At 46.9% G+C, this 27157-nt stretch overlaps 1 long non-coding RNA gene across 1 annotated transcript in view; it reads right to left on the reverse strand.

Annotated features, from left to right (window-relative positions):
• The window catches only part of LOC139361295 (uncharacterized), a 92278-nt gene extending 67982 nt beyond the window's left edge, over positions 1 to 24296 (reverse strand). The window contains exon 1 of the long non-coding RNA XR_011618840.1: positions 24131 to 24296. This is a non-coding gene — a long non-coding RNA (uncharacterized lncRNA). The remainder of the gene's footprint in view (positions 1 to 24130) is intronic.
• Positions 24297 to 27157: the final 2861 nt, after the last annotated feature.

The following is a 27157-nucleotide window of genomic DNA, read 5'->3' on the forward strand; positions in this document are numbered from 1 at the left end:
TTCAAATTAAGTATCTTGCAAGGGAGTTGAAGAAAACTGCAGAGCAGATTTTAAAACTTCAATGCTTTTCTCAATTTTCGTCACATTCTGATGCATTTTTACCTACTACACGGCCAATAAGTTTCAAGCTTTTTGCATCGATAAAGACAATGCTCCTTGTAGCAATAGGCTTTTTCTTTTCTATACAAAGATCTATAACTTAAGCTAGTAAACTGGGCATTTCACAAAGATTTTGCACAATTCCTAGCACAGATTTTAGCAAAATAAAACCATTATCTTTCTGCAATTAAATAACCAAACATAGGAAACTGCACAGTTAAAATAACCATTCCATTATTTTATATAAACACAAATGATAAAGGAGAGTATGCTTTGGAAAACAGTGTTTCCATAAGCTAATGATGAAGCAGAAGACAGTTCCTCAGCCTCATATGACATTTGACAACCGAAGTACTCTGGCCCAAGCCCAGCCCGGTTAAATGGAGGGGAAGTAAACATGTGACCGACCGTGGTGGGGCACTGTGATAGCCACAGTCCAGGAAAGAACAGCTGACATGTTTCTTCTTCATGGGAAAACTGAAACATACTCGAGACACCTTAATTCTTTAAAACACAGTCTGCCCCAGTACTAACCTTAAGCTCCCATTGATAAAGATTGCGATAACCAGAGGTGTTTATCCAGGCCCTCGAAAATCACGGACATGGTACATACACAACATTTTCAAACGCTCAATGCTGCCAGTATGTTAAATGCGCTGTGATACCGGAGGTCTTGTGCAGGACCAGAAGCATCGCAGCCTGGTTACCTTCCTGGTGTTCAATGCTTTGTATGTGCAAAGTCTGCTGTTACAATTTACTGGGCTTAATGTCATTCAGTTTGTCACAGAAGAGAGCTATGACATTTACTTAATTCCACACACAGATTCTCAAGTTCATCTTCCACCAATGACTGCCCTGTCCACAAGACAGCGGAGGGAAGACCCAGGAAAGGCCTGGGAGATGCCAGGTGCTCACAAACTGGTATCAGTCTGCTGGTTCTGGCTTAAAGGAAAACAGACATAGAAGAAACTAAAAGGACTCACTACATCTAATATCACAATGTTCTCAACTTTACCTTAGCCAAAAATAAAAGCGGAATAGCAAAACTACTCCAGGGCATGATTCCAGGGCTAATCTGAAACATGAAATATTTAGAAGACAAAGCTTATTGTGAGTGCAATTAATATACACATAAAACGCTGGTTTCGCAAAACCTAGTCTTTGCGATTGCTTTTATAAAAAGTAAAATTCTCATGAGGATCACATACACTAACTGATTTTCAAATGAAGGGACTGGTAAACTTCAGGGCATATGATTTCTGCCACACACGAGGGGAGCAGTGAGAGAGAAGAGCTAGGATCAAGTGTGCTGAAGCTGTCCTAGGACTGAAATTCAGTTTCTGCCAAAACAAAAACACAGGAGGCTGTCAACTTCGATAGCAAGCTCTGCTTGAGAGCGTCAAGATGTTAAAATTGCAAAGGGGCTTCTCCCTGCTATAGGCACGCGTGATCCTTGCAAAAACATAGCTCAGCATCATCAAAAATCAGGAAAGAACACAAGCTTTCCAGACACGAAATCCAAGAGCAGAAGGGAGCAGAGTCCAAGCTTGCTCGGCAGAACTGTTCCCGGACAACAGCACAGAGGACGTCACAGGGAGGGCAGGGCAAGCAACAGCAGCTTCCGTGATGCCGCAAGCAGGGCCTGAGCCAGGAGAGCAGTCTCCTCCAACCTGACAAGGAGGCGCGAGGAGCCACAGAGAAGTCAATTCAGGGTCTTTTTCAGAAAGGGGCAACAATGAGAAAATCTGGTCTTACCCAACCACCCCCCATCCACGGTAACAGCTAAACTCGCACGTGCGTCTGTCACCTTCCCCACCCCCTCTTGCAGATGTTCTTCCTGCACCCGGGTGCCTGTCTCCGTGCGGCTCCTGAGGCCACACCTGTTGCCATCCAGTAGTGACCACGAATTCACCTTTGTCCGGGCGAAGCAAACGCAGAGTTCACACACTCTTGTACAGGTTTGCTGGCCGAGAATCTAACCGAGCTGTCCAATTCCAGATGTGCTGGTACCAAGGAGAACGCTCGATGTCCGGCATTTATAAACGGTATCAGTGGGTTCTCCTGGGACTCCCAGGCAGCCGAACGAGGGAGGGAGCTGTTGCCCTGTTGCCCCGAGCCAAAGCAGCGCTGCGAGGCAAACACCACAGGCCACATCACACTCGAGCACCGACTCTTGACAGTTGCTCGTTTGTGTGTTCAGAGTTCAGGGTACAGGCGACAGACAGGCCTGATCTCAGCCTTGGGACAGCAGTGATTGCCCACAAGTCCCGTATCTAAGCCCCGACTTGCCCATCGGCTTTCCTTCAGGAACAATGCCCACCTCACAGTGCTGCCATGAACGCTAAGTCAGCACGTATATACACAACCAGATTCATTGCAATTGTGCTTTCTACCCCAAGTTAATACAACCAGGTGCTATCATCGAGACTGAATAACCAATATTAGAACAGGTCAGGCCAGCGATGGTGGCTCAGACCTGTAATCCCAGCACTTTGGGAAGCTGAGGTGGGTGGATCACTTGAGGTCAGGAGTTGCAGACCAGCTTGGCCAACATGGCAAAACCCCATCTCTACTAAAAATAATTTATCCAGACATGGTGGCACACACCCTGTAACCCCAGCTACTAGGGAGGCTGAGGCATAAGAATCGCTTGAACCTGTGACGTAGAGGTTGCAGTGAATGGAGATTGTACTCCTGGGCTCCACCCTTCCAGCCTGGGTGACAGAGCAAGATTCTAATAAAACAATAAAAGGTCAAGATGAGAACTGATTGCCAAGGTCCACAGTCCATATACTTAAAACATAAAATTCATTAGCTAGTACTTGATCAAGTTGCTGCTTTCTTCATTACAATCTTGTATATCCTTCTAACACGGCTCAAAATGTTTACATTTGAACACACCTCGAGTATAACAAAAAATAAAGTGCCTGTATTTCACAAACGAGCAATTTCCAGTAAGGCTGCATCCTGCTCTAGTTAATCCTTTGACAATGTAAAACTGAGCCATCCTGACATAGCACTGACACATGGTGCAAGAAGAATGACCTCCAATTAAATCGCTAGATTTAGAGAACACGTGAATATAGTTTATCACTAATTCACTAGCCATTAGCAAGATTTTAAAGGAAGAAAAATTATCAGGACTGTAACTAGGAATAAAGGCAAAAATAAACATGAAGAAATTAGTCACGTTTAAATCAATACCCTTTCTGTGAGGCCGTAACAAAATATACACAGCAGGGGCACAAACTGTCATGCTAAACTGTCACCAAGCTCTCTATGAAGGTAGTAAGAGCGTCCCAAGTCGCAGAGCCTCGTCTTCCTATTTAAACCCTAAACAGCCAACACCACTCAGCATGCAGTGAGAGCTCTGAAAGCTCAGAGGAACGCATGATGGGATGAAGGGCCCTAGCCCTGCCATCACCCTGCTGCTTATTAAAAATATAAAACAAACCCCTGCCTTCAAGGTGCCCAGATCTAACTAGTACAAAGTTTTGCTTTTAACAAGTTAACTACGAATGATGAAGACTCTCAACAGCTGTGCGAAATGTAAGGCAACCTCATAAGAGGAACTTGGCTGAGACTAAACCCAGAGATGGTTTTTTAACCACAGAAGAGGAAAGAACTGAAGAACCTTACAGAAAGTTGACAGCAATTTCTATTTCTCTATGGTACAACCTGGAATTTACCTTTGAGACAGACTGCCCTTCTGTTCTGAAAAATCAGATTATTCTTGCAATCCTCCATCAGGACTGAAATTCCCAAAGGCATGGAAAACCAAGTACTAATTTTAACCACCCCCCCCCCAAAAAAAAAACTACCTACGATCTTAGATGTGAGATTTAATATTCTCAAATTCCAAATTTGGAAATATTTTGCACAAAGTCCTTATTTTCCCTGTTTACTTGAAAGCTCTCTATTCTTTTGTCCTAAACATCTTCCTTCTCATCCTTCCAAACAATATCTGAAGATGAACTTACATATCGTTTTCAATGTTACAAAGAAGATACTACATTTGTCATGAACTGTTTATATTCACAGCTCTAGGAGGGATTTTGCTACATCGTGAGGAATAACACGAGGCAGTTAATACGCCACGAATAAAGAACAGTAGAAAGTGGACACATTTCCTGATGAGTGCCGATTTCTCATTGAGCTGCTGACAAAGTTATAATACAGAAAGCTAGACAGCTGCTCTGTTAGTTCTACCTCACTTAAGTGACCGAGTCATTGTTGTTTCGGTTCCCTCTCTCGTCTGGGGATGAGACACACCTCACAGAGCTGTTTATGATTTCAGGAACACACACATCAATGAAGTGACTGTTCCTAAATCGTTGCAAAGGGTAGAGTAACCTGCCAAATTTCAACTAGGTTGTAACAAACAACTGTTTTCATCCTACACGCTCCGGTGCCAGCGAGATGGTGCGTTCTTGGATGCCTGCGGGAGCCCTATTCCTGGTGCCATAGAGCGCACACACACATTTACATCCACATAATGTACGTATATGGCACACTGTAACACGTGTACCTGCATAGAGCGTACACACATCCGAATACGTGGAGTGTACATAAGTGCACTACGTGCGTACAGAGTGCACACACATCCAGAGCCATGCAGGGTACATGCATAGAGTGTACACACATCCAAATATATATAGTGTACAAACAAGTTCACTACGTGTGTACAAGCATAGAGCATACACACATCCATATAGCAAATGTACATAGGTATGCTAACATGTATGTACATGCAGAGCATGCACACTCGTCTATATGCATACAGTGTACACAGGTATACTATAACCTGTATGTACATGCATATGGCATACACATGCACATCCGTATGTACACAGGTATGCTATTTGCTATATGTATACACATGCATATAACATACATTCTTATCCAATGTACGTAGGTGCACTACAGCATGCATACACATGTGCAGTGTACACATATGCACATGTATACAATGTACATCAGTACACTAACGTATAAAACGTATACACATATGCAATAGTGTACGTACATATGCAGCATGTATACGTATTATTGTGTACATATCCAGAAGTTCATTCAGTGTGCATAGTGTACATGCATGCTTGTGTGCACATATGTATATATACATCTGCAGAAATAATGTGCACATACCCACATGGTGCACGTACACAGGTATGTATGTGGCATTAAATACATGCATGTATGTGCACATGTAGAACAGATAGGTGTCCAACTAGTGTGCATATAATCATCCCCGTAGATACACACATATACACATGTACATGCATGCCTACAGCATGCACGTGTGTAGGACACAAATGTAGTGTACATAACTATACACTGTAAATACATGCAGTGGAAATACACGTAGTATGTGTACACCACATACACACATGTACATTTATACAGTACACATACACCGAGACCCAGAACGGGTCATGAGTATTAACACGGCGCAAACGCTTCCAGTTCTACCTAAGTGAATTTTTTTCAAACTATAATAGAACTCATATAAAAAGGGTTTTAAGGAAATCAATACAGCTAGTGACAAAAACAGTGGGAAGGGCACAACCACTTTCCCTCAGAGTTCTGGGCCTGACCGTGGAAGTTCAGAGGTTTCCTAATGCAGTACACATCAGAACTGACTCACAATGAAGCACTCCTTAAAAATTAAAAATGTGTCCTCATGTTTTGGCCTTTGAGACAAAGCCTCTTAGTTAATCGAGTTCTGACTGAATTTGACTCACAGTACTCTGGCAGATTCTTCATTTTCTGGTGAGACAGACGAATGTCCCAGGGTGAGGGCAATGCCAGCCGTTTCAGGGTCAGCTTTTCGAGGAGCGATGTCTGGCAGAACACAATCCAACACCATGGTAGGATCCCCCACCCAGCCACTTAGACGCTTTCTGGTACTTACTCTGTCTGCTTGTTTCTCTTTCTTGAATTCAGCTGGGGGGAGAAAAAAAACCAAAAAAATCAAAACCAAAAACAAACAGCCCATGTGTTTGTGTGTCTGAAAAGTGAATACATCCACATCCAACTTTCTAAATGATACAGGGCAGGTGTTGATGGTCACCAACCAGTGGCCACTGTTGACAAAATACAAAGTCATCTGCAAACATGAACGAGTGTCTAGGAATACAAAAGTCAAGGGAATTTACTTCACATATTAAAGCTCTCAAGGGTGCTCATCAAAAATATATTTAGAGGTTTTCCTTTCAAGTTATTTTTGAAGATTTTTAAGTTGCAATACTTAAAAGCCTCTGGGAAAAGAAAGGATACAGGTATCTGGAAGATTTATACTAAATGATTTTCATGTCTTTTCGATAAAGTTAAATAAGGTCAGCCTTGAAGTAATGGCTTCCACTACTCTGAGGCTGTGGATGGAATCCACACCACCACCAGACAATTGAATAAACAGCAAGGCTGCACACACAGGACACAGGCAGTGAGCCAGCCTGACTATTTGTCAGCTTCTGGGTCAGTTCTACCCAGTTCTGGCCAGGCCCCACTGGAGATGAAAACCTGCTCTTTAGAAGCCTTCAAACCCCACCTTTCAAAATCTAATCCTCTTCAACTGAGGCCCAAGTCCAAAAATCTACTGACATCTTAGCCCGCGTTAGGCCAGCTGTCCCCCAGCCTTTTTGGCACCAGGGATGGGTTTCATGGAAGACAATTTTTCTGGGGGGTGGTTTTGAATTGCAACTGTTCCACCTCAGGTCAGGCAGCGGATCCTCATAAGGAGCACCTCCGAGATCTCTCACAAGCAGTTTACGATAGGGTCCCAGCGCCTAGCAGAACACACAGCTAATGATAGGGTCACAACACCTAGGAGAACATGCGGCTTATGATAGGGCTCCAGCACCTAGGAGAACAGGCGGCTTAGGAGAGGGTCCCAGCACCTAGGAGAACAGGTATTAAATGAGTTGGCAAAGCCAAAATCCACCGGATCTACCACTCCAAAGCAAACATACACCACTGCCCAATATTGATGTGAGCCAAAAACAGGGAAGTCCTGAGGGCCCACACTGACCACAGCCAGACACCACTTCTGCAAGAAGCAAGCACGCACCTAGAGATCACCAGTGATGACCCAGGAGAGCAGCTTTGAGCAGAGACAAAGGTGAAGGAGAGGCACATGGGCCAGGGTGCTGGGTGTGCCCGTCTTTGTGACCTCACTGAGATTGCTGACCTCTGGCCCTTGGTGTCCCTTCCTGTGGAGGTAGCAGCCCCCAAATCCCTGCCTCCCTTCAGCACTGACTGAGGCGGCCCTGAAGTCTCCCCAGGACTGAGACTGTTTCTAAATCCTGTTAACTGCACACCCACATGAAAAACAAAAAACAAAATATCAAGTATGCAGACAGGAAAATAAAAATACGTGAATCCTCCCTTATTCAACAGGCATTTAAAAAGTAACAGGAAAATTGTGATAGTCTTTAAACAACCACCAGCTATCACGTCCTCTTGAAATGTTTTAGCTAATCAGGAACATCTTTACCAAGCACTTGTGTGTTCAGGAAATCAGTTGACAGGTCCCAAATAACCTCGGAGCCTGCGACCTGACCCCCACTCACGCACATCGCCTCTCCAGAGGAACGTGTCCTGGACACCTTTCAAATGGTGAGGAACAGGAACAAGGGTAGCTTTCCCTCAACACCACAAAACAAGCTCGACCCCGAGGAGCCCGGAGAACAGCGACGTTTGTTTAGATGCTTTCCCACTGTCCTTGTCAGAGCAAACATTCCCATCCCACACCGCCCAGTGTTTAACTCTCCCTGGGATACCAGCAGCCGTCAACCCTCAACAAGCTGGAAACAGAGGCCAAGCTGATAGGAGGCCTCTCTCCATTCCTTACTGAATTCGCTCAGGACACGGATGTTCCCAAACACATATGGCCCCGAGTATTCCACACCTGGGGAACATTCAAACAGCAGACTCTGCAAAGACGTTCCCCTAAAGAGAAACTCAGTTTCTAACTTCCCTTAGGGAAAAACAGGAGACCCAGAACTTTCCAGAAAATCAAGTGTGAGAGGAAGCCACTCACCTCTGGCACTTCCTAAACCTGCCTTCCCGCGGGTGCTCAGGGATGTCCCCGCGACAGCCCCGTCCACCCAGGACGGCAGCAGGTCTCAGGCAGCCAGCACCTGGGCAGCTGGCGAAGCAACCCCAGGGTGAAAACGCCATCCCAGGCACCACTTCCCGGAGCCCCTCAGCAAGAAAAACAGAGGTGGGACAGAACCGAGGGCTGACTCGAGGCTGGGGAGCCACAGACCCGCACAGCTCAATCATCGGACATGCTCTTCTGTAGACAGAGCCCAGGGAGAGGCCAGCACAGAGACCCTCGTGCCGGCTCCACAGGCCAGCGTCCTCCAGGGCTGCAAGTTTGTGATCACAGCTTCAGAATTTGGTTCCAGGATCTTCCGGAATCAAAGACGCACCAAACTGTAAAGCTGCCAGGACAGCAGGACCCAGGAGCAGGCTCAGGGGAGGACCACTTAGAAACCCCACACACAGCATACACGTGTGCATGCTTACTCCACACATGCCACCGCTTCACCCAATAGTATACACGCAAACGCATGTACGTACTCCATACACACCCTCAAATACACTCACCAAATATGATGCGTGTACACACTCCACACACACCCTCAAATACATACGACACACATGAACATGCTCACTCCACCCAAACCTGCTAAATACACTCAACCACACATGCACAAACGTGACACACGTGCACACTCATTCCGGACGTCACACCCCTCACCAAGTACACAGGTGCACACACCTCCAAGTTCAGAACCTGTAGACTCCACAAGCTTTGGTTTCCCCCACTGTTTCTCTCATCACATGAGATCCACACACAGGTGTCATTTACTGACATCTAACACCCGGGGAGGCCCTTAGACAGAACTGCAGTCAGAAGTCGGTTTCATTCAGGCATTCATCACCAGCCTCCTGAAGCCACCTCCTGTCCCCAAGGGGAGCGGGGGCCGAGACCGGAGACGTCTCTGGGCTTACAGATCCCCAGGCTGGCAACCCAGCGAAATGAGGAGGGCTGGGCCACGGCCCTGGAGGGAGACGGGTACTGGCTCAAGTATGCGGAACATGAGTCCTCATTTCCAGACAGTGTCACCTACGACAGCGTCAGGTGAAAGCCAGTGGTTTGGCATTCCTGGGATAGACAGTTCTGGAAATACAAGGGAAGCTTTTTACTCCTCCCCTCTGAACACATGAGGTCCATGGTCCCCTCACATCTAACACTGGGAATCCGAATCGGTGACTCCTTGTCCACCTGAGGACCACCCAAGAGGATCCACACACCTGCTACAACAGCAGCACCGCACCTGGTCTGCAGGGGAGCAAAGCAAATCCCACCTTTATGACTAAAACTGGATTACCCTGACACTGGCAGCCTGCAGTGTGTGTATCGTCAAGCCCCCACGTCTGTGCCACCTGCAAGAGGAACACAAGCCCTTAGTCCCAGGTTCTCAGGACGGCCTGTGAGGTGGATGCTGGCACCTTCCCATCTCCCAGGGGAGAGGAGAGAAGGCCACGGTCAGGGCTTGCATATCAGGAGGGTCGGGATTCAAACCCCATCTGCCTCACAAAGCAGCCCTTACCATTCAAGTGACTTCTATCATCAGCCTTAAAATGTACCACAGTTACCAGCAATTCTGAGTGCTGTTCCTTGGGACATCATAAGCAAACATTTTGTTAGAAAGGTTTTGCCAAATCTGCTTTCAAAATCCTATGGTATGAAATGACTAATGAAAATTTGAGCTATGAAATAAAGCACATAGTTAAATGAATCCCAAAATGACTATCGCGAAGGAAGTTTTAACTTGAAGTGAAAAATATCCTCCAAATGACATCAGCCAGAATTATCTTCAATCATTACTGATCCCATATGCTTCAGAAATTATACAGCATCATCTCAGATATGAACTTAAAACCATTAGCTGAATGCACATTTCAGCACAACCAAAGTTCTGCTATAATAAGCAGCACAGGCGTCTCTGGAGAGGATTTTAATTGGGACTACAAACGATGTGCACGATCGTGGTAAGAGGTTTCATGCTGGCTGTTCGCCAAGGTGCGACACAGAGAAACACCACTAACCTCAAAGACACCTGCTGCTTTGTAATGAGATGAGAGACGATGTGGACGGACTACTGTAGATATTCGAAAAGGAGAAACAATGCAAGGAAAGAATCGTATCAGTTACCCTTTACATTCTTAGAAAAAAACGATTTTTCTTTTGGGATGATTTTAAAAGAAAATGACATTTCTGGATTTTTTTTAACTTTTCTTTCTGAGACAGGGTCTTGGCTCTGTCGCCAAGATTGGAGTACAGTGGAGCAATAGCAGCTCACTGTAGCCTTAAGTGATCTTCCCACCTCAGCCTCCAGAGTACCAGGGACCACAGGCACGCACCACCACACTCAGCTAACTTCTGTTATACAGATGGGGTCTTGCTATGATGTCCAGGCTGGTCTTCAACCCCTTGGCCTCAAGTGATCCTCCTGTCTTGACCTCACAAAGATTTAGCCTAAGCGACCATGTCTTATCGGAAAACAGACATTAGAGCAAATGCATTTCTGTAAGATTTTCTACCTCTTTTCACTGGGGATAAAGGTAACTTGCCTCCAAGGGTCGGAGACAAAGACGTTACTGCAGACAAGAGCGCTGTGCATCCCGGGAACCGCTACACCACGAGGCACGGCCGTGCACACTGGACGCAGGAGTAACAAACGAGGCTAGCACAGGCCGATGCTGGCCCTCTCCAGAAGCTGGCCTATCCTTCCTCCTCTCATCAGCCCCCTCTCCCTTCAGGCCTCAGTGGCTGCTGACAGCGGAGAGGCCACAACTAGAGGAGGCTCTCAACTCCACCAGGGACAGGAGTCCCGGACGCTGGGGACTCAACTGCTGTCCTCCGCATCCACCTCCTTCTGGTCCAGCCTTCTCAGGAGCCAGGCGTGGCCACTTTGACCCTCTTTTCCCTTCTGTGGCTCCTACAAAAAACCAGTTCAGAGAGCCCAGGCTGCCTCACACTCCAGGGACACCCGGCACAGGCCCCCTCCATGTCCTTATCCAAGCTCCTGGGGCCAGAAGGGTCTTGCAATATTTCACTTTCCAGTTGACCATCCCCAGCCTGAAATCCAAAGTGCTCTAAAGAGCATTTCCTTCGAGTGTCATGAGGAAGCTCAGAATGTTTCAGGTTTTGGAGCATTTTGGAGTAGGGACTCTCAGCCTTAATTTGAACCTCTTCAAGGAAGCCACACACTGAAGCCCCCGATGTCCACCCTACACAATCCCAGCACACCATCTGAAGTCCTCAGCAACAGATTTTCTTTCTTCAAAAATAACCACAAGTCACAAACTCACATGCAATCACAGAAGGGGGTTGTGGACACCCACACAGATGATGAAATTTAACTGTCACATTTTTACCTAGGTAATTTAAAGTCATTCCGCAAAACACACCTGTTTTACTGAGTTGCATTTTAAGGTGAACACACACAAATCATTTCAGGGAAACAAACGTCACTTTGGGCTGCGTGTGGTTTCTTGACTCCCGTGAATAACTCAGCGTTCACCCTCACTTCTGGATAAGGGAGATGATGCAAAGAAAACTGTTAAAACAAAGACATGAAAACAAGTTTAAGAAGGGTTTGAAAGGTTCCTCCTGTCCTCCTGGAGGGGAGACAAGGATGCCTGGAAAGCTCACGGGGGACAGGAGCACAGCCTCCTCGGTGTGTCATGGACGCTGCCTCACCAAGGGGAGAGGATGACGCCTGGAAGGCTCACAGGGGTGGGAGCACAGCCTCCTCAGTGCTTTCTACACTCAGCAGCTTCAGAAATTCCTGCAGAAGCAGAACACATCATGAGAACTGAGACTGGAACACCCCAAAGAAAGGGATGAGGGGTCAAAAAAAGCATTCGATCATTACCAAGGAGCGCGGGCATGAAGCCGCTTCAAAGACCGTGTGAGAAGTCACTCATAGGCGTTTCAGAAAATAAGGGTAGTGCGAGATTGCTCGATCAGCTCAAACAGGCTGCCGTCCCTCAGGCCATGAAGTCCCTGAGATGAGCCTCTCACTGAGCAGAAGTCACTCGCATCTCTGCCAGAGAAAGTACTACAAGCTGACACATAACCTCATGAAACCTAGGCTTCAGCCGGTCAACAGTGAGTCTGACATGGTACATCCCTCCAGATAGTTAAAGACCCCAGGGGTTCATCGGACAACCTCGAAGGGCTGTGTCTGTCCAGCTCCTTTTCCAAGTTCTGGATGATTTTTCCTAATGCACTATAAGCAGCATGTTCCAATAGAGATGTAATTAACTGGATGGGTGTCCTCTTAATTTTGAAATTAGAAACACACTTGGCCAGGCACGGTGGCTCATGCCTGTGATCTCAGTACTTTGGGTGGCTGAGACAGCTGGACTGCTTAAGTCCAGGAGTTCAAGTCCAGCCTGGGCAACATTGCAAAACTCCATCTCTACAAAAAATACAAAACTAAGTCAGGCATGGGGACACATGGAACATGTGCCTGTGGGTCCTGGCTACTCAGGAGACTGAGGCAGGAAGATCACTTGAGCCTGGGAGGTTGAGGCTGTAGTAAGCTGTGCTCACACCACTGCCTGGGCAACAAAAAGGTTTTTTTGCCTGTCTCAAAAAAACCAAAGAGAAAAAGAATTTTATACCTGACTAGGCCAAAATAAAAGAGGCCTTCGCTGCCTACATAAAGGGCTTTCAGAATTCACTTCCATCCTTAGGAAAGGCGGCCAACACCAGGCTGTGTCCCTTAAGATGCCCTGTCTCATATGGGAAAAAAAATCAAGAGAAATCAAATAAAGGCCATAAAATACATCAGTTTCAACACTAAAATTTAATAGTATGCTTTAAATTGAAGATGAGTTAAGTCACATTTCCAAACCTCTGAAAGCACGGTTACTGGGAGGGAATGGTTTGCAACACACAAACGCAGCTCTGTAAAAGTGCCCAGGCTGGATGAAGGCTCAAACGTCAGTGCAAGGAGAAAGTCTGAACAAACTCTCTCCTGCCCTGCTGCTGTCCTCTTCCAAAACACACTGTTTATCTGTCAGTTTAGAACAAGGCCTAGGGAGGTGGGAGGCAGGCCTGGGAGGGTCACCTAGCATCCAAGCTCCTCAGCCACACAACTGCACGAGGCTGAGCTGAGCAGTACACACAAACACAACTAATTCTCCCCAAAAAGAAGACGGAAGGCAGCACACTGCCATGCCAGGCACCCTGCAGATGAGAAGATTGAGGGGAGCCAGAGGTACCTTTAATCTTGCTTGCATGGTGGAGGGAGAGGAATAACGCCACTCACTTGAGTGTTGCACAATTCTTTCTAGCACTGAGTGGCAGAAAACAAAAATTATAGATGCTTCCTCAGATAAATGTTTCTGAAGAACTGAACATAAATTACGTTCAGGAAATAGCATTATGAATGCCTCAAGTGCTTCTGTTTTCAATAATCCCAGAGTAATTCTATAAACCCGGGAATCAGTCTCACCCAACTCCAGGATCACGGCCCAGGTGACGTGGGCACACATATCCTGAAGCTCCAATACTCAACTAAAGTGGCGCGAGTGAAAATGATCCTGGGTATAATTTACACGGACACAGGAAGGTGGCTGAGCCCCAAACCCCTAAACCAGGAAGACCAGTGTCCTTCAGGGGCCTCACCTCTGTCCTTTCGCAGCCTCTGGGAACCACCACTCTGCTCTCTACTGACACAAACGCCCCTCCCAAGGTACAACACCAGGAAGATCATCATTCAAAACTGAGGAACGTGGCAGAACAAAGCTGTCAGGAGATTTTAATCACCAACACCACTTGTTACATGACCCAAAGATGATTAAAATCCCAGGCCCTTCAAGACTGAATGCTATCTATACTTAAATGCATTTCATCACCATATTGGGGGGTTATTCCTTTGTTTTGCTGCAAATATATCCAACTGCTGTAAAAGGAAAAGGCAATTTGTTAACGAAGCTTCTTGGAGTGTCTCAACAGGCCTCGAGGTAGGATAAAAGGCAGGACTTCCTGGCAGAAACGCTCAGCTCTGAGGTCAGGTGGAGTTCTTGAGCACCAACCAAGGCAAAATAAGGTCGAAGACCACACCACACTTTCCTCAATCACATCTTCATTCCACCTTTCCTTCTATTTCTCACGACTTCACTGGGAGAAATTGTGCTGAAAGAAAATGGAAACACACACATACATAGGAGACCCTACAGATGCTGAGAATGGGTGCAGCCATCACAGTCCGAATGTCCTTTCAGGGCCATCTGACCTGGCTGGGATCCAAGTATCCGAGGGCAGGATTGTATGTCAGACCCGTGAAGCCAAGATTACAGCCACTGAACGGCAGTTTTCCATCCCACGGAAACCGGCCTTGGTAGGGGCTTCCTCGGGGACCACCGACCTCAAGCCACCACCCGTCAACTACTTCAACTAACCTACATCATGGCAGACGCCTCCCTAGGCAGACCAGCCCTGCCCAAGTCCTGCTTCATGGCAAACCCTCCAGACAAACCCTCCAGAGGTCCTTGGCCTCTTCCGGGAGGCTGTGCTCGGAAGGTGCCCTCATTTACTTCTGTGGCTCTGAGACATTTAACTAGAGCCCAACACATTTCTTCCTGTTCACATAGTATTGAGTTAAAAGACTTTTATGAGTAAACTTTCACTGGGAAAAATACCATTTCCGGAGCCCCAGTGACCACAATGAAAATGTTTTTACCTTCCCTTACATGACATCGGCAACGCCAGGTCCAGGAAACGTTCTGGATCTCAGATAATGGCAAATCCACTCATAGTAAGTCTTGGTCTTGTTTCACAAGCTATCAAATGCTGCCCAGAAGCAGGAAAATCCCCACAACGTGGCAGGGAGGGGCGACCAGCGTGAGTTCTAAGGCCAGACCACCCGGGTCTGCTGACAGCGTGGTGAGGGGCAAACAGTGCAGGGTCTAAGGCCAGACCGCCCGAGTCCCGCTGACAGTGTGGCTTCAGGAGTTTCCTAAACCCTCTGCTCTCCAAGTTTCATGTCAGAAAAATGCAGTGATAACCGTGTCCACCTCGTTTAAATATGTATATATATACACACACATATATATATACTCCAAACCTACAGCCCTATAAAGGTCATTAATCCTAGTTATCCTCAAGGCATTGAGCGATCAATAATGAGCCATCCCCCTGGCTGCTGACCTGCCACAGCCCCACCCTCCGGAAACCCCGCATCCACACCAGCCACACAGGATGAGGCCAGGGAAGGAGCAGGACTGTGTCTTGGGAACTTAAACTCTGGAAGCTGAGTTAAATCAGTGCCGCTCAAATCTTGTCACCAACTATCTTGTTAAATTGGGAGATTCCATCTCTGGGGATCTTGAAGGAACCTGAGGTTCTACATTGAGTGAGATGAGCACTCGTGCTGCAATGAGACGGCAGGGAAAGCAACCGAATCTGGGGTCGCAGCTGCCTGAGGCTTGGGTCCCACCGGGAAAGTGGCACCAGGGCCCTCAGGACAGTGGCGGAGGTCCCAGGAGGCAAGTCCCGGTGCAGAGACTCATGGACCCAAAGATTGCTCCAGGGCCAGGAGGGGTTGCTGCGCTGACAGCCACGAGGCAGGCAGCCTTCGAGCTCCTCCAGCTGCCATCCTGCAGGCAGGGAGGACAGTGCCCAGACCACCCTGGGGCTCCCCCCAGCCTGCCAGGCTGGTACTCTTACTCCAGCCACTGACAAGAGTCCCCATGTTGCAAGCTAGGTTGAAACAGTGCCTCAGGCCTCGGGGCACATGCACCCCCCTGCAGGGCTGGGATGGCTATTCCCACACATCCCCAACTCACAGCAAAACTTAAAAATGAAAGTCGGAAGATACAGCCAGGAAACCAATGCTCAAGAAGCAACTCCAGGGTGACTCTTCCTAGAGCTATTGCTATTGAACATCTTTAAAAACATTTCCAGGGTGACTTCCTAGAGCAATTGCTGTTGAAAATCTTTAAAATTCTTCATTTCAAAATTAGCTTTTATTACACTGTCTTCCCTATTCTACCAAGACTCTAGAAAACAAAACCATTACAATTTCCAATTCTATCTTATAGCAAGTTAGAAATACACGTTTCCTCAAAGGATTCTACATGTTTCCTTGGCAATATCCTTTCCACGCCCCATACTACTGCCCACAACAGAGAAGGCTTTTCCAACTCAACCCAACCCAACCCAACCCAACCCAACCCAAGGGCCCTGAGATAGGCCCCTAACGAATCGTCTACAAACTCTTGAGACAGGCTTGCCCTGACAAATCATCTGCAAACTCCATCTTCCATTAAAAACAGTACCGAAAATGAGCATATTACCACTTTTTAAAAATTACTGTAAAGTGGACAGTGTTCAGTTCTGTGAATTTCGGCACAAATATTCCCATAATCATCATCACACAAGCAGAACAGTCCAACAGCCCCAAACCCACTCACGGGGCCTCATAAGCATACCCTCCCATTCTCAGCAACCACCCCCTCCGTGTCCTCCCATGACTCGGGTCTATCTTTTGCGAGCGTTGTGGCAAAACACTCGCAAAATCACAATTTCCTGGGCATCGTGCTTGGAGGTGCACCCAGGGTGTCCTGTGATCAACAGCCAGGCCTCGGGACTGCTGGGTATTTATTATTCCACATATGGCTGTGGCACATTGTAACCTGTTTTGGACAACTATAGACAGCGCTATTAACATCTGGGCACAGTTTTTCTTAAACATCAGATTCTGTTTCTCTAGGGTAAATACCCAGGATTGGGGTCACCGGGCCCCACGTTTGTGTGAGTTCAGTTTTGTAAGAAACCGCCAAGCTGTCTGCACCGTGCTGAACCCCAGCATCGCACAGGAGTCCCGACTGCCGGTCCTCACCAGCACCTGGGGCTGTCGGAAGACCTTAGTCAGGCGCTCCAGCAGGGGTGTGAACAAATTCACTGCGGCTTCGGTGCACATCTCGGTGCAACCAGTCACGCTGAAGGTCATTTCAGATGCTTTCGGGCCATCCTCCCGTCCTTCTCAGCGAAGCATCTGTTCAGGTCCCTTCCGCTTTTAAGTCAGGTGGTTTGTTCTCTGTCATGAGCCGTGGGAGTCCTGTGCATTCTGGATACGAGTCCTTTGCCGGCTGCATGGTTCGTAGACATCTTCTCCCCATCTATCGAAAATGTGTCTCTTCAATTCCCTAGGGGTGTCTTTTATATTAGAAGTTTAATTTTGATGAGTCTTACCTACTTGTTTTCTTCCTTGATTATGGATCATGGTATGGCTAAGAGCTCTCACCCTAGGTCTCCACAATTTCCCTTTCTTCTGCAGGTTTTGTAGTTTGGTATTTTACATTCAGGGCTATGATCCACCTTAATTTTCATACAGAAATTTCTCCCTGTTTTCACTCTTTTGCATATGGCTGTCCCATAATTCCAGCACCATTTGTTGAAAAGACTCAAATTCCACTGAACTGCTTTTGCATCTTTGGATCTGTTCTGGACTCCACTCTGTCAGCTGACCCGTGTGTGTGCATCCTCAGCATAATTTATGACTTTAGTGGCTGTCTCTGTGAAAAAAAGTAACTCTGTCTGGAAGCAAAAACTACATTAGAAGTGCTCTAAATAAGATTCTTCCTGTTGTCAGGAGAGCAAAGCCACTGCCCTAAAGCAGAGGTGAGGCCTCAACAGCTCCCAGGCACAACCTTAACACACAATGGGGAAGGGAATTCATTTCAAGGGCCACAACATGAGACCAGCATAGCCATGAAAACTGCAATAATTTCACAACAGAATGAAATTCATAAAGAATTGCTCAGAAGCGTGTGATAAGTTACATAAATCACTGTTCCTTAAATTCTGACGGTTGACTAGAACAGAAATAGCTTCACGGTACAGTTCAAACAGGAGAAAGGTAGGTAGGGGTGGTTTCCACACCACACAGGGCCTGCAGGAAAGGGACACTCTTCCTCTAAATGGGAGATCCCGGGAGTGATGTGATAAACCATGGTGAGAGTCACAGAACTGTGCAAGCCGGAGTCGCGGCCTTTGCCCCACCACGGAGCCTGTGTCCATGAACGACGAGGCTCAAATGTCAGGCCGGGGCAACCGAGGCAGTTATCAGGGGACAAGAAAACGAGCGCACGGTGGAGGCAAAGGTCTGAAATCGCGCGGCAACTTCGAGTCAAGTGGGACAAACTGACTCAAAATACAGGTTCCAAAAACCACCACAGAGAGCTGCTCCTCGGCTCTGGAAAGGCTAAGTGACTAATGCCCACACTGAGCATCTGCTCCCAGAGACGACCCTGGTGACCTAAGGCCCAGCTGCTCCGAACCCGCGCCGAACCTCAGTGAGGAACTTTGTTGGTATCTTAGAGCACATTGACATGTTCCCTTAAAATCTGGTATTTCATCAACAATGCAGGCGCCAGCTTGGACTCATACACATTTCGATTAAACAAGATAATTTACACCCTGACCGTGCCAGGTAAGAGGTTTACTACAATCTTTAAACAGAGCCAGAGGCTACAGTCTGCTCCTACACAACACCATGTCTCTACAAGTTCGATGGGTTTTTACTTTCCATGTCTTCACTTGCCTAGTGCTAGAAAGCAGATAAAAACAGAAGGAACCCAGAAACACTATTGAATGAGACTCAAATATCTTGCAGTCATCATCGAGATGAGATGTTTATTAAACAGAAATGTTCTCCCCTGTAGAAAGCAGCACACATCAACACGCACCGATAACTGTCGCCAGCATTCCAGATCATCTTCCCTTCCATGGCCACAGTGCAGGGCAATGGACCACGCACACCTGCAGACCCACGGAAAGCGGGGTGACACGGCCGATTCTTGTAGCGAGCAGGCCAGGGTGCACTCAAAGAGCATCTCTTTCCAGAGGTCTGCCATGGAAAGTTACACATTTATTCCACGAGTTAATGGCACTGCACCGAACATTTCTGTAAGAGTCTCTAAGCAAGTATTTCCTTCTGCCTACAATGGCCCGACACAAACTGAAAAAGCTCTTGGAGCTGCCAAAGACTTCAATATCCCCTTAACTATTGTCATGCACATCCATGTGAAGAGACCACCAAACAGGCTTTGTGAGCGCAACATGGCTGTTTATTTAACCTGGGTGCAGGCGGGCTGAGTCCAAAGAGTCAGCGAAGGGAGCTAAGTGTGGGGCCGTTTTATAGGATTTGGTTAGGTAAAGGAATATTACAGTCAAATGGGGGTTGTTCTCTGGCGGGCAGGAGTGGGGGTCACAAGGTGCTCAGTGGGGGAGCTTTTTGAGCCAGGATGAGCCTGGAAAAAGAATTTCACACACACAAAAAAAAACCATCGCTTAAGGCAAGGACTGGCCATTTTCACTTATTTCTGGTAGAATGTTATCAGTTAAGTCCAGGCAGGGCATTTGCACTTTTGTGATTCTTCAGTTACTTCAGGCCATCTGGGCGTATATACGTGCAAGTCACAGGGGACGCGATGGCTTGGCTTGGGCTCAGACGCCTGACAACTACAGTCTTTACTTTTAAGGTGTGGGGTAAGATCATATAATCCCCAACTAAGCTCCTGATGCTGTGTGTGGCATCCAGCAACAGCACGTTCCATTCCTGGATTACATTTGACTCAAGAGTCCACAGTGAGAACGATTTCTGGTGAATGAAACACCAGGCAGGAGGGTGATTCCGCTGGGCAGCTCTTCACACACAGGTGATTCCGCTGGGCAGCTCTTCACACACAGCCCAGGAGCTGAGGGGAGAGGAAGAGGCCCACACGCGTCCACCGTGCTCACGCCCCCTTGGAATGCGCCCCACTCCTAGAGACCCGGACCCAAGGGAAATCTGACCTGAAAATGGGCAAACCCTCACTTTGCAGAGGGACAGGGACTCGGGGCCACAACTTGACCTCAGAGCAACACAAGTGCAGACAGCACCCCAGGACACCCTCTCCACCCAAATTCAAGGAGGAAAACCAACGCCCCGCCCCCTTGCGGAAACCCCCGGCTGCTGGAGAAGACGCCTGCCGGCGTGTGCAGCCTCTCCCGTCCCACGTTCCGGGCTCAGCACCTGTGCTTCAGCCCTGGCACTGCTCGCCACACCCACAGGTGTGCCAGGAGGGGCAGGTCCTAAGGTCTCCACTGCACGAAAGCCTGCAAGGCAAAGGGGCAGCTCCCTCCAGCAGGAGTCCAGAAGCACACACTGCACCAGCGTCAAGGCATGAGAATTCTCCCCTCGGTCTCCGAGTCTCCAGTCTGTTGCCCGCCACGGTCTTCTGCCAACGGCGAGGCCCAAGCTGGGCGGCACATTTGGTTCTCACCATTTCCCTTGTCAAATCAATACTGCAAACATATCCAATTCATCCTGTCACTAAAAATGAAATAATCCGCCATCTCCATCACAGATGATGCAATCAGGTTTTCATTACTTGGGTTTTTGTTTTGTTTAGTTTTTTGGTTTTTTTCTATTTTGAGATGGTGTTTCTGCTCTGTCGCCCAGGGTGGAGTGCAGTGGTGCGATCTTGGCTCCCTGCAACCTCTGCCTCCCGGGTACAAGTGATTCTCCTGCCTCAGCCTCCCAAGTAGCTGGGATTACAGGTGCCTGCCACCATGCCCGGCTAATTTTCATCTTTTCAGTACAGACGGGGTTTCACCATGTTCACCAGTCTGGTCTCGAACTCCTAACCTCAGGGGATCCACCTGCCTCCTTCTCTCAAAGTGCTGGAATTACAGGCATAAGCCACCACTCCCGACCATTACTGGTGTAATTTCTAAGCCACTCTCTCACACCCACTCCCTTTTTTTTTTTTTTTTTTTTAAGAACCAGCTTTATGCCTATATTTTTTCCAAGAGAACCAGTTACCCCATTTCAAGTACAAATAAGACACGGTGTTTAAAAACCAAAAATGCCCATTTGCACAGAAGTCTCCAAATACCCAGTCGATTTAAGCCTTGAGAATAAGATCAAGCTGTTGGCTGAATACAACTTCCCTTTCCATCTGTCTGCCTGTGAGTTAGACACAAGGATGAAGCCACGAGCTAGGGACATAAAGGCAGGAACCAAGGTAGCGGAGATTCCAAATAAAAGCTGGAAGACCAACACAAATGCACCACACCCTGCACACCCTCCTCTCCTTCCTTTTCAGAATTTCCAGAGGATGAAACAGGGACCTTCTCAGACGTCCCACGATGCAGGCGGCCAGAGGGGAAGGCGGCGGCAGCCTGAATGAGGCGACCGGGAAATCACATTCCACAAACAGAAATTCTCCATGTGCTTTACATCCTCTGTCTCTGAAGAACTATGCCAGGCTAACAGTCGCTAGAAAACCGCATTCAAGTGTCATTTCCCATTTCAAGCAAAGAAAACAGTGGTGGGGCATGAGGGAAAAACATAGCCATGTGTTCTGGGCTATTAAATAAGGTTTTTTCTGTTATAAACGTATAATTTTACATTCTCAGATTTCTGTATAATTGATATGCTTCCTAATTAGCAGACATAGTAATAAAAAGTGAATTCCAAGTGTAAGATCGGAGGAACCGTTCACATGGCTTCAGGTTCTGCTACTGTGTTTCAACTTAAGAAAATGGTTCTGTGTGTTGGTAACAAGGCCTGAGAGTCTGTGTGAGAGTCTGTGTGGCTGTAATCAGGGTTCGTGTTGGCTCCCTAGCAGAGGATGTTACACTGTTACATTATCTTCTACAAAAAATCCTGAAAAAATGAAGGCTGAATAGACATACACACCCACCCAAAATAATCCAAATGTCCACCGATATGAAAAACAGATGAATTACGGCTTCCATCGTGGAATATTCTTCAGCAGTGAAAACAAACTATAGCCACAGGTGCCAACTAGGATAAAGACAACCTTTTAAACACGCTTAAAGTGAACTGACTAGGCAGAATTCCTTGATTACAGGCATCTGCTCCAAAAGGGTACTGTTATTAATCCTGTGATGTAGAATGATAGTTAGCAACCCTGTTTCGGGGCACATCTAGAAAAAAGCAAAATAATGACTACACAATTTTAAATTCTTTGTAAATTATAACTATTACTACGAAAATTCTAAAAATGTGAAAATCTTCCCAACTGTTATTGGACACGCTTCAAAATAAATACCCTGGCATTGCTTGCCACACCCACAGTTGTGCCAAAATAAATGAAAATATAGCCCAAGGTAGTAGAACTGAAACCTGAAGATGTACGAGCCGTCCCTGTCTCGCTATCTATACATCGGGTAGAAATTTAAGAGCAGGTAGTGACACTGCAATGCAAGGCTCAAACCAACTGGGTATTTGGAAACTTCTATGCAAAGTGGCATTTTCGGTTTTTAAACACGGTGTTATTTGTACTTCAAACAGGTAACTGTTTGGTTCCCTTGGAAAAAATATAGCCATAAACCTGGTTTTTTTAAAAAAATACGGGAGTGGGTATGAGAGAGAGTAGCTTAGAAATTTTAAAAGTATCAGCAGGGAGCAGTGGCTCATGCCTGTCATCCCAGCACTTTGAGAGGCAGGCCCAAGGGGCCTTTGAGGACACCGGTCTCCTCTGCTGCCTGCCTGCTGGACTGACCCCCCAGGACATTCACTGGGTTTCCACCCCTGTCTCATTCAACATCCCAAGGGTGGTCTTCATCCTCGTCTGGGGCTCAGCTCTGCCCCAATTTCCTAAATCTCTGCCTTCAGAGCCTGAAAACACCCACGCCCAGGGTCACCCTAAGTCCAAGTTTACCCCAGAGAGTCCCAATTTTATGTTTTCCAGGCATCGCCTTAGTGATAATTTATCCTGTAAATTCCCACTGCCTTCACACCTCACCCCTGCTGTCTCCCAGCAGAACCCACTCAGATGCACATGCCCCAGACCCACACCCAGGTCTGTACATGCTGCCCTGCTCTACGCATGTGGGGACCACCTCTCTTTCTTGAGGAATCAGCTGGCGATCATCTCCTTGTGGAGGGCTGCCCTGACTTTCAACTCTCTCCAGCAAAGGCAGAAGCCATCCTCGGTACTTCCCCAAAACTCAGGCCAAGTATGAAGATGGCGCAGATGCTAGCTGTGCCTGGGATGCCATGGGCAGGGTCCCCAGATGCTCTGCACATGGCCCGGGGCACCGCCTGAACACAACAAGTGCTGAAGAAACAAAACTGACGTGCACTGACCTCTGATAGGGCCTCCTTCACCATCCACATCTGTCTCCCCTCTGGACAGTAAAATCCACAAGACACAGAGGGCTTGTCTCACTCATCTTCAAACTCCCAGGGTCACCCTGGTAGGTAAAGGGGACTCAAATGTCTTCTGAAGGAAGCGACTGGTTAGCTGCCAAGTTAAAGGGCCTCTGAAATTCAGAGCTCTGCATAGCAGTCCAGCACACTTTATTATGAATGACTCCAACCACAGCAGAAGTGGCCGTGGAACCAGTGCTAACCAATTCAGGGTTTGTTCACTGTTTCTCAGTTCATTATCACAACGCATTCTCACAGAGCAGCTGCGCACAGATCCTCAGACATCTACACAGAGTGGGACGATGGCGCCAAGTCACGTCAACGTCCTGTTGCAGACTGGGAGACAGCAGTCAGACACGGACCCAGGTAGAGCACAGACCTCGCGTTAAATCGGCTCCGTGTAAACAGCACTCCCTGCCAGGCCCTTTCCTATCTGCACAGCTTCTACAAATTCAACTCTCGCACCTGACACCTAAGAATACTGCACACCCCCATGTGAATCCCCTACTCACCTCCCAAAATGACCCGGCATGGCCGAGTACAAAAAATTTCAACATAAGGGAACTGGAGGGCATGTGGGGCTTTCTCGAGTCCCTGCTGCCTCCTGATGGGAGGGCCCAATGCTTCACACCCCTAGTGAAGGGCGGGTCTCTTCGGCCCCCAGGCTTTGACCTGGAGCTTAAATCAGCATTAACTAATTTCACCTTCCAGGACCAACTTCAAAGGCCTGCAAAGCCAGAGAAGGGAGAGGAGATGGAACACGCCCTCACCTCAGATCTGCTGCAAGCACACACTTCTCAGATGCGTCCCAAGGTGCACAGCGTGTCCGATGCCTGTTTCACATCCACCGACCTGCAGGTCTTCTATGTGGCATCAGCCTCCTGGGCACTGGGAACAAGAGGTATAATGGCAAGTCCCTTCTGCAGCAAAGCTGAGGCAAAGGGACCCAACACATTGGAACTGACCTTTTTCTGACAGTATCAAAACAGAAGGAAAATACTGTACAGTCAACTCCCCCTCACGCAGGTTTATTTACCTATGACTCAGAGGCCATGACAGAGAACTTCAGGTTCTTACCGATTCCTATTTTCCCCATCCAGGAAGCCTTTGTTTTTAATATCGTACGAACTTGCCATTTTGTAGGCCAAAAACAGCAAATATTGGCAGTTTCCTACAGTTCAACTGAATAAAATATGATCATGGCCTTTTGTGAAACCATGAAGAAAAGGTGGATATCTCAATATGTGTTTGTGTTTCCAGACTGGCTTTGTTCCTGAAGCGGTAACTCTGTTCACTCAGGATATTAGACACTGAAGAATAAACATCAATATCCCACCAAGAAAACCAAAGGAATGAAATAATTTTGCATCCACCTTGGAACCTTTTTAGGACAAGGCAGGACACAAACTTCTAAAAAGCTGCAATTGTCCCTCTGTATACACAGGGACATGGATTCCAGAACACGCCCCGAGTTTACCCAAATCTACGTATCCACAGGAACCCACGGCCACCCTATGGAACCACATGTAGGAAACGTCGGCCCTCCACAAAGCCAGGTTTTTTCAGTAAGGGTTTGGTTGGAAAAAAAATTAACATAAGTGATCCTTCGAAGCTCAAAACCCATGTTGTTCAGGGTCAGCTGCATTTATTACTTGTGTCATATCTGAGGCCTGAAAGCCATCTTTCTCGATACCTTAATGTGACGGTTAACAAACTAACTGTTCCGATTAGAAAGAGGAAAAAGCTTATTTTTAAGCTGACAATGAGAGTGGATGCGGCTACGGTGAACGGAGAACAGACCTAAGCAAGCACCAAGGCTGGGGTGACTGCCTGTGCTCAGACCCACCAGGGCCTGTTCTTCCATCTCCCTCTGCTGAAAGGGATAACCTCCTTCTCCCCCACGACTAAAGGGCCTTTTTAAAATATTCACACGAGAAGTGCTATGAAAAGCTGAAAGGTCACAGATAACATTTTTAAAAATAAACATTAACGTAAGCATTTAATTTTCGTATAAGGAGTAAGGAAAGGATCCAGTTTCAGCTTTCTACTTATGGCTAGCCAATTTTCCCAGCACCATTTATTAAATAGGGAATCCTTTCCCCATTTCTTGTTTCTCTCAGGTTTGTCAAAGATCAGATGGCTGTAGATGTGTGGTATTATTTCTGAGGACTCTGTTCTGTTCCATTGGTCTATATCTCTGTTTTGGTACCAGTACCATGCTGTTTTGGTTACTGTAGCCTTGTAGTAGAGTTTGAAGTCAGGTAGCGTGATGCCTCCAGCTTTGTTCTTTTGACTTAGGATTGTCTTGGAGATGCGGGCTCTTTTTTGGTTCCATATGAACTTTAAAGCAGTTTTTTCATACGAAAATTAATTCAAGATGGATTAGAGACTTAAATGTTAGACCTAGTACCATAAAAATCCTAGAGGAAAACCTAGGTAGTACCATTCAGGACATAGGCATGGGCAAAGATTTCATGTCTAAAACACCAAAAGCAACGGCAGCAAAAGCCAAAATTGACAAATGGGATCTCATTAAACTAAAGAGCTTCTGCACAGCAAAAGAAACTACCATCAGAGTGAACAGGCAACCTACAGAATGGGAGAAAATTTTTGCAATCTACTCATCTGACAAAGGGCTAATATCCAGAACCTACAAAGAACTCAAATTTACAAGAAAAAAACAAACAACCCCATCAAAAAGTGGGCAAAGGATATGAACAGACATTTCTCAAAAGAAGACATTCATACAGCCAACAGACACATGAAAAAATGCTCATCATCACTGGCCATCAGAGAAATGCAAATCAAAACCACAATGAGATACCATCTCACACCAGTTAGAATGGCGATCATTAAAAAGTCAGGAAACAACAGGTGCTGGAGAGGATGTGGAGAAATAGGAACACTTTTATACTGTTGGTGGGATTGTAAACCAGTTCAACCATTATGGAAAACAGTATGGCGATTCCTCAAGGATCTAGAACTAGAAGTACCATATGACCCAGCCATCCCATTACTGGGTATATACCCAAAGGATTATAAATTATGCTGCTATAAAGACACATGCACACGTATGTTTATTGCGGCACTATTCACAATAGCAAAGACTTGGAATCAACCCAAATGTCCATCAGTGACAGACTGGATTAAGAAAATGTGGCACATATGCACCATGGAATACTATGCAGCCATCAAAAAGGATGAGTTTGTGTCCTTTGTAGGGACATGGATGCAGCTGGAAACCATCCTTCTTAGCAAACTATCACAAGAAGAGAAAACCAAACACCGCATGTTCTCACTCATAGGTGGGAACAGAACAATGAGATCACTTGGACTCGGGAAGGGGAACATCACACACCGGGGCCTATCGTGGGGAGGGGGGAGGGGGGAGGGATTGCATTGGGAGTTATACCCGATGTAAATGACGAGTTGATGGGTGCTGACGAGTTGATGGGTGCAGCACACCAACAAGGCACAAGTATACATATGTAACAAACCTGCACGTTATGCACATGTACCCTAGAACTTAAAGTATAATAATAAATTAAAAAAAAAAAACAAAAAAAAACGTAAGCATTTAACAAGCCCATTACGATTTAAAAGAAAAAAAAAAACGGTATTAAGTTCCTGGGTGCAGGGGCTCATGGCCGTAATCCCAGCACTTTGGGTGGCCGAGGTGGGCGCATCACCTGAGGTCAAGAGTTTAAGACCAGCCTGGCCAACATGGTGAAACCCCTTCTCTAACGAAAATACGAAAATTAGCCAGGCATGGTGGCGGAAGCCTGTAGCCCCAGTTA

This window comes from Macaca nemestrina, unplaced genomic scaffold, assembly GCF_043159975.1.
Source record: "Macaca nemestrina isolate mMacNem1 unplaced genomic scaffold, mMacNem.hap1 Scaffold_141, whole genome shotgun sequence".
In the NCBI taxonomy this organism is placed as follows: domain Eukaryota; kingdom Metazoa; phylum Chordata; class Mammalia; order Primates; family Cercopithecidae; genus Macaca; species Macaca nemestrina.